Source organism: Vigna radiata, chromosome 5, assembly GCF_000741045.1.
Source record: "Vigna radiata var. radiata cultivar VC1973A chromosome 5, Vradiata_ver6, whole genome shotgun sequence".
Classification (NCBI taxonomy): Eukaryota; Viridiplantae; Streptophyta; class Magnoliopsida; order Fabales; family Fabaceae; genus Vigna; species Vigna radiata.
Genome location: NC_028355.1, coordinates 14730778 through 14740138, shown reverse-complemented (window position 1 = coordinate 14740138; position 9361 = coordinate 14730778).

The following is a 9361-nucleotide window of genomic DNA, read 5'->3' as shown; positions in this document are numbered from 1 at the left end:
AAAAAAAAATTTAGTAAATGACATCATCCTCATACACGAAAGATTCTAAATTCAATCAATTTATCTTTTAAATATAAGAATTTGATAAATTAAATTTAAAATAACTAAAATACTAAAATAAAGTTTTATAATTATTAAGAAATAAACTTTAAATTTAATTTAGTTTTACAAAATCAGTTTGTAAAATAAAGTTTACTCTTGCTTATATATTATAGATTGATTTTTTTTTAATTTATGTGGAATAATTTTTAAAATAAAATTTATATTCATTTATATATTATAAATTAGTTTTATTTTCGATAATAATTAACGAAAGAAGGAAAGTAATGTTGATGAGATCCTTTATTAGCTAACCAAGCCAAAATTTGGTGATGCAATATGTTGGGATAAGTTGGTGAGTTACGCAAGCAGTTGGTCTCGTGCATTTTACTCGGAAAAGGACAAGAAGGAAAATGGAAACGAAATAAGATTCAGATCTATATTGGGTTATTATAAATTTATAAACAATCAAGTACCTGCAAAACCATCACAACCAGTTGAAAAACCTTCAAACTTTAGTCATTCATTAAATGAAATCGCAATTATAAATACACCTTCCTATTTGTCTTTCACGTGTCAATATTCTTTAAACATCTTTTCCCACAATGATGCCATCCTTTGGAATTGTTAAAAACAGAACAGGAAGCTTACTAATAGGACATGTACACATCATATGAACAGAGCTTCCCCCATGATCATTCTCTTGCTTTTCAGTTTAGTACCATCCAACCTAAAGTTTTCCCATTATAAAACTAGTAACACACTAACTATGAACAATCATTAACATTGTTTTAGTGAAATCTATCATTAATTATCTATTTCAAATGCATTACCAAAATTTACCACTTTCATACATGTCACCTCATTTGGGTAGACACGAATCAATTGTTCCAACAAAACCTTTACGCTTTTAACTTTCTTTCTGGTTCCTTCTTTCAATTCGTCATCAACTTTCCTCGCTCCACACACATACACCCAAATAGATAAGTTCATACCTTTACTCTGTCTCTGTCATATATCACGAATCAGGACGTGTTTTTTTCACAAACATCTTTAAGGCAAAAAACTACACGTCACTGCAGCTGTACTTCTGGTTGGGATAATCTACCAAATTTTACAGACCAATTCATTATTTCGTTAAATTAATACAAGGATGCTAAATATCTCAGTTCATAAATCAGTAAAAATAGTGCGGCAATGGGAAATTAAAGAGAAAGAAAAAAACAAAACTTGTTACTTGATAGTTTACCAATGACGACCGTTTCTGAAATGTGGCTGATATTGAACATGAGGGTATACGTCAATTTGGAGAAATTAAGATTTTGGATCGTTTTCTTTCATTTTCAGTGTGATATAGAATGTGGTGCTATGTGGGCATAGATAGATAAAGCTATAGAAGTAGATGACTGTGGATTATGTAATGGTGGTGTGACATGCAGAGAATGTGCTGCTGCGGACAATTTGTGTAGACAAATGATGGTCAACATTGAGAAGAGGATGATCCATACACATTTTTTTGATTGTGGTTAATGTTGTTATGTATATTGTCTTTACGTTCTTGATTCATATGATTTGTGCAGCAGAAACCACACGTGTCAAATGGTGATGTTTATAGGGAAATTTAAAATCTTTCACATCCAACTCATGAATGATCCATTATATTTTGTTGTCACTTTAGGGAAAAAGGAAAGAGCTATAAAGGTAGAGCTAGCTTGCCTTAAGAAGCTATCCAAAAGCCATACTAATACATTTTTTTGTCTCATTAATTATCCATTCCATTTCAATAATACACCACACTTTTTTCCTAACCTTATCAATGCTCTCTATACTGTTAATGCTTTTCTATATAACCCCACTTGTATCTTAACATATTCAATTTTTAAAACTAATGTAAGAAAATTTAATTCCATTAATTTTATTTTTACTTTTTAACACTATATTTCACCATCATAATTTTATATTAGACTTTATTCTAACAACATTTTAATTTATTATCAACAAGAAAAATGCATTGAAGCACTGTGCTTGTTGGGACTGTAAGATTCTTTATGATGAAGATGGAGGTGAGGTAAGGACAGATTTGTGACTTAACATGAAAGAAGTTTCCCAAAAGAAATGATGGAGAATTTCAAATGATTGAGATTTTGAAAAAGGGAATTAGCATAGTACCATATCTCCAACTTTCATTATTCTCCTATCTTACTCAATCACACCAAGTAATTTCTTTTCACACTACAAAATTTTCAAACTAATAAACTCTAACATCGAGTACAAGGCAATTCATTCTAACAATTTTTTTAAACATCGTTTTAGAAAATAATAAAGATATCCTAAAATAAATAATAATGTAAAAAACCTTATTTATAAGTTCATAGTATTATTCTAGAAAACAAATTGTCCTTGCCTAAAACAATATTTTGTAAATGTGTTTCACAAAGATAATTGATGAATGTTTTGTAGTTTAGACGAAGTTCATTTAATGAGCATATTTTTTTTAATGAAGAAGGATTTGAAATATTATGTCATCCAAAATCACACAAATTAAATACAATAATTTTGACCACTTTGTAATATCTTAATGAAAAACTTTTTTTTTAATGTTTCAAATACAAATCATATACTATAATGTTATTTATTGAGATATAAAAAGTTTAATAGGTTCGGAAGTCCCTTTATTTGGAGGTTTGTTTTAATTGGGTCCTACAATTTTGGAAGTGATTAATTGGGTCCCTAATTTGGTTAATTTGATTCAATAAGAGCCTTTCCGTTAAATGCAGTTAACGACATTAACTTTTTTAATAAGGCATCCAGGTGGCACGGGATTATAACATTTTTAATTATTAAATATATTAATAAATGAAAATATAATTAAAAAATATTAAACATATTAAATTATTAAAATTAAAATAGGGGTTTTGTCATTCTTCATCCCCTTTTCATTCTCTAAGACCCAAGTCTCTTCTCCAAACTGCAAATCCGGAACCCTAGGGAGGGGTTTACCTCCGCGCATGCCACAACCACCACCGAACTAGCAACCGTGAGCCACGGTCTAAAACAACACCGGTGACGACGCGAGCTGCCAAAGCCATCGTCGGCCATGACACCAAGCTCCCCTTCTCCTATTCGCGTGACAGAGGCCTTCTTGTTCGTGAATGACACTGGTGGTTCGTCGTCGCAATGGTGTCTCCGCCACCAAATCGAGGTCATCGCACTCCGACGAACCCTCTCCACCAACATCGCTCCGCCACCACCACTTTCCTCTCTATTGGAGCTTGTTGGGCTTCCTCGTCTCTCGTAGTTCAGCCACCGTCGACGCCGCAGCCAGAGGCTCTGCCAGCACCTCCATCGTCGTTCCTCTGTGATGCACCCTCGCCGTTGTCGGTGAACAACCTCGTTGTTGTTGATGTTGTTGGCAATTATCCTCTCATTTGTATTGTGCTATATTGGGCGTGAGTCTTGGGGTTTTGGTTATGACTGTGTGTTGCAGGAAAATAGGTATAAGTCTCTGTTTTTGGTGGTGTTGTTTATTGAAGGATGAAGTTTGAGTTGGGGGGAAGAATGGGATCCTATTGTGTGTGATCTGTGTTGGTTTTCGTAGTTAGAAACGAAAGATGAGGAAAGAGCATGTGGTTGTATGCAATGGTTGCTCGAGAAAGATGTCTAGTCTAGGAGAATGAGGTTGGGGAGAGGGAGCCAAGAGGATTCTTGAAGGTGAAGGTTTGATGTTGAGGAATGGAGAAGGAGAGTGAGGAAGAAAAATGGTGGGTTCCAGAGATGCGTGAAAATGGTAAAAAGTGAGCAAAGTGATGGTGTGATGTGTCATGTGCGTGATTATATTTTCATTTATTAATATATTTAACAATTAAAAATGTTATAATCCATCTATAGATTCCAACGTTGCCACCTGGATGCCTCACTTTGCCACATGTTGAAAAAGTTAACAATCATTAACTGCATTTAACGGAAAGACTCTGATTGAATCAAATTGATCAAATTAGGGACTCAATTGATCACTTCCAAAATTGGAGGACCCAATTGAAACAAATCCCCAAATATAGGGACCTTAGAACCTATTAAACCGATATAAAACTTAGAGCTCTCAAAATGGTTCACAACCCGCGGGTCAACCCGGCCCACCACGGGTTCGGGTCGGGTTGGCTTTGAAAAAATTGTATTTTTTTATACGGGTTAGATTTCAACCCGGCTCATGCGGGTTGAATCCGTGGTGGGCTAGGTTACCAACTCACTACCTAATTTTATTCTACTAAAATTTAATTTTAATTTTATAAAATAATATTTATATTTTTTTGCTTGAAAAAATATTTAAGTTTCTTTCAAAATTAATTAAACACCATGTTGGGAGTGAAATTTTTTTAGATTTGAATTATAGAAAGTTTGTAATTTTTTTATTTAAAAAAAATTGTAATTAAGTGAGCTAGTAAGCCAACTCGTTTACCCACCAACTCGTGGTGGGTCGGACCGGGTTCGAAAAAAAGTTTTCTGATTTGCTAATAAATAAACCGGGTTGGGTTGACTCACTAAGTGACCAAAATATTTTCACAAAATTATAATCAAGATATTTTTATAAATTTTACGAATTTTAATTTTCTTAAGATTGTTTTATATGTTATTAGTGATAAATAAGCATTTAGTGAAAAAAATAATATAATATGAAGTGAAAAGCATAAGAACATTAATGAAATGTGATATATAAGGTCAAAATTCTATTATTTTCTGAGTACTACCAACTAAAAACACTATAAAAATCGAACACGAAAATAATAAAAGCTTCGATTTTGCTTTTTGCAATTTATATTTTGAAGGTCCAAGTTTGAACACCTTTACAAGCCCGTTATTTTGTAGGCTTTACTTCATTACAAGGATCCTTTGATATAAGTTTGCTTCATGTACCTCCATAATCACTATCCTCCACTTAGAATTTTTGAATTGGCCATTCTACCTTCATGGTATATTTAAATGCTGACTTCCTGATTAACCAACAATCTTCTAGAACAAAATTTTCAAAACAGGCTTCTAAAATAACGAGATTTTTGGAATAAACATTTTAGACTGAACTTTATCGAAGAAGTCTTCCTAAACCAGTTTTATAAAATAAGATTTTCGGGACAAATTTTATAAAAGAGGCTTTTTGGATAAGATATGAAATACTTTTATTAATAAATTTTTAAAAATATATTTTTTTTAAAACACATGTATAACACTACATTAACATCAGCCTTTCCTTCTTGGATTCCACGTAGAAGGGATTGAGCAATATGTAAATATGTAAAGGGAATAAAATTAAAAGAACACATAATTTATACCAAACCCTGACATATTACTCTCCCTCCCGCTTTTCCTTCTCTCTTTCTCCTATGTTATTCTTATTTACTAATTTGTGTATTACAAATAGACATAATTAGTTAATAATAGTAAAAGTTTGTTGATAATTTGATTTTATTGATTGATTATTGAGAATTAAAAATTTATTGGTAATTATTGATGATCATAATTCGTTGATAGTTATCAACATATTCTAATCCTTAGTAAAATTTATCGGTAAAAATTGTCATCGTTAGTAAAATTTGTCAATAAAATCTTCTTTTTCTTTTTTTATGTTTTCTTCTTCCTTTCCTCATTGTCATTGTCACTGTTGCATTAATCACCATCCATTCGGGTTCATTCTCCTTTTTCTCCTCCTCATCTTTTTCTTCATCTTCATCCTTTACTTCCTCTAACTCTAGCAACCACCATCGTCACACCTTTATGTCACTATCACACTTTTGCATGGCTATCGAGTCATTATGATTGTAATCATCGTATCTTTATTGTCGCCATTGGCCTTAGCTTACTTTTCCTTTTCATTTTTATCTTTTTCTTTTTTTTTTCTACTCTTATTCTTCTCATTTATATCCCCTTTATACTCTTATTTTTTTTTTATTCTTCTCATTTGTCGTACTCTCATTTATCTTTATCGAAGAAATTCATTCATGGGACATACTGTCAAATACATTACTGATTGAAGTATCCATAAATAATACAAATTTTAATTTATCGATGAATCTAATCAACAAATTTTATTGACCGATTCAATGGTGCCAAAAATTTTATCAATAATTTAAATTCAAAAATATGCTGGTAATTTTGAATTTATCAACAAATTTATTTTCGTCAATAATTGAGAAATTCTTATATATGGAATAAGGTATTAAATATAAGATAAATGAAAGAAATGTTGAAATAAGAAAGTCACAAGAAAACTCATTGGAAGGATATCGATGTGAGTTGCACAAGATATTGACTTTATCTTTTATGTTGATTGAATTTATCTCTAATTAATATTATGTTTATTTAGTAAATCTTCTTGAAAGATTTATAATTATATCAAAGACAAATAATTCATTTTCTTTGAACAATGGAGTATGATGGAGATATACAATATGAACAAACTCACACTTAAGAATATAAAAAAGGTAATATATATATATATATATATATATATATATATATATATATTATCTTAAGATTTTTATTAGACATTGTATCAAAATCATATATATATACCTTATTGGTGTTGTGTTTTGCCACCAATCATGTATTACCTATGTCAAGACAATAATAATACAAGGGTTATAGGATCCTTGTATGTATACATATGGTACTCTATTTCTTCATCTATTAAAGAAAGACATGTGCACAAATCTGCACAAATTATAATAATATCTAAAATATAGCTAACACAATATTTGATTGTCTAATATCCTTTAATAGAATATTTGGCATATCTTAACACCCTCACTCAAGATGGTGCATGGATATCACACATTCACAACTTGAATAGAGACTCGTTAAGCAATCTTCTTGATTCGTTAAGCAATTCTCACCAAAGAAGTGTCAAGAAGATTACTTAACGAGTCTCTATTCAAGTTGGGAATGTGTGATATCCATGCACCAACTTGAGTGGGGTATTAAGATATGCCAAATATTTTTTTAAAGGATATTAGACAATCAAATATTATGTTAGTTATATTTTAGATATTATTATAATTTGTTCAGATTTGTGCGTATGTCTTTCCTTTAATAGATGAAGGGTTATAGGATTCTTGTATGTATACATATCGTACTCTATTTCTTCATCTATTAAAGAAAGACATGTGCACAAATATGCACAAATTATAATAATATCTAAAATATAACTAACATAATATTTTATTACCTAATATCCTTTAATAGAATATTTGGCATATCTTAACAAATTAAATTTTTATAATGGAGCTAAACTCACTCTAACTCTGACGCTAACCTACTTGAAAAGGAGTTATAAGGATTGAGGTTTTTTTTGGCCTCCACTTGAGGGAGCTTTCTAAAGTAGGATTTTCTCATGAATGGATAGGACTAATCCATGGATGACACCTCTAATTCTAAATTTTAAAGTTAAAAGTATTCGAATAATTTCTATTTTTTTTTTATTTTTTCATTTTAAATTAAAAATACTTTTGTGTTTAATGTTTGTTATTTTTATGAATATGATATTTGTTTCAACTAAACAAGTTATATATATATATATATATATATATATATATATATATATATATATATATATATATATATATATATATTATTGTAAAGTGCATGAAAATTATTCATTAAAATAGTAGTAATTTTTATTTGTTAGTATTAATAATTTTAAAGATAGAAAATATAATTAATAAGAATATTATGGTAAAAAATATTAATAAAATCACATAGGACAACCATTGGTATAATCAGTAAGAAGAAGCAAACAACTTCTTTTGGTGACATGGATTAAAATAATATTTTTAATAAAATAATTTAAAAAAATATATATAATAAAAAAAATAGGACCAGAATTTTGGCCTAAAAATACCAAGCAAGGGGGAGTGGGAAATTTGCATAAGGAAGAGAAAGAATTCAAAAATTTAGTGAGAAATTTGAGAGGAATAGAGATTATGGAAGGATTTTGAGAGCAATCATTGGTCAAGAAACTAAATTTGGAATGGAGGTAAAGGGAATTAATCTTTCTAAGATTTTATATTATAATAAAATATTTTAGTATAATTATTCATATATTGAAATTCTAAACAATCATTGTTAATAAAGAACGTATATGCTTTGTATTGTTGTGTTCAGAAATGAGTAAATTATATGGGGGAATAAAGGAAGTGACTTTACAACCTTCATTACAGTTATTAAAATAAATTGTAAGAAGATATTATAATAGACAGTATAATATAAAAATATGTATTTTATTTAATATATAAAAATTCAAAAAATATGAAATGTTATGACATATTTTATTTAATAATATAATAATAAATATGTTGTAAAAAAATTAATTTAAATATAATAAAATTATAATATATTAAATTATGTAATAAAATATATAATTTTATATATTTATATAAATGATATTGTTTTTAAAAGTTAATTAATTTTTTATAATTAAAGGTTCAAAAGATGATAGAAGATCTACCTCTTGATACTTTACTTTTATAGAAGGAAATCCTATAACTTGGAGGAGTAAAAAACAACTTATAGTAGTAAGATCTGAAGCAGAATTCAAAGGCATAGCACTAGGTGTATGTGAACTTTTGTGAATTAAAAATGTGCTATAAGATTTGAGATTTAAACCAAATGAAGATATGAGTTTGTACTATGACAATACTTCGGCTATTGCAATTGCTCATAATCATGTTCAACATGATAAAACAAAGCATGTGGAGATTGGTAAACATTTCATCAAAGAGAATATTGAAGCTTAAATAATTTCCTTTCCTTTTGTAAGATCAAAGTTACAGTTGACTGATGTTCTCATCAAAGGAGTGTCAAGAAGATTGTTTAATGAGTATCTATTCAAGTTGGAAGATTGTTTAATGAGTATCCATTCAAGTTGGGAATGTGTGATATCCATGCACCAACTCGAGTGAGAGTGTTAAGATATGCTAAATATTTTATTAAAGGATATTAGGCAATGAAATATTATGTTAGTTATATTTTAGATATTATTATAATTTGTGCGGATTTGTGCACATGTCTTTCCTTTAATAGACAAAAGATTATAGGATCCTTTAATATATATGGTACTTTATTCCTTCAATAGAAGATAAGACCCCATTCACATTGATATTAACAGTTTTAGAACAATTAAAGGAAAAATTAGTAAATATAAGAGGATCACAAGTCATATGATCAGTAACACCTGAATTAATTATCCAATCACTACCCTTAGTAACAATAGAAAGATTAAGAGCAGAGTTAGATATACCTGACTTGGTCACAAATCTGACAACAATTATCCAAT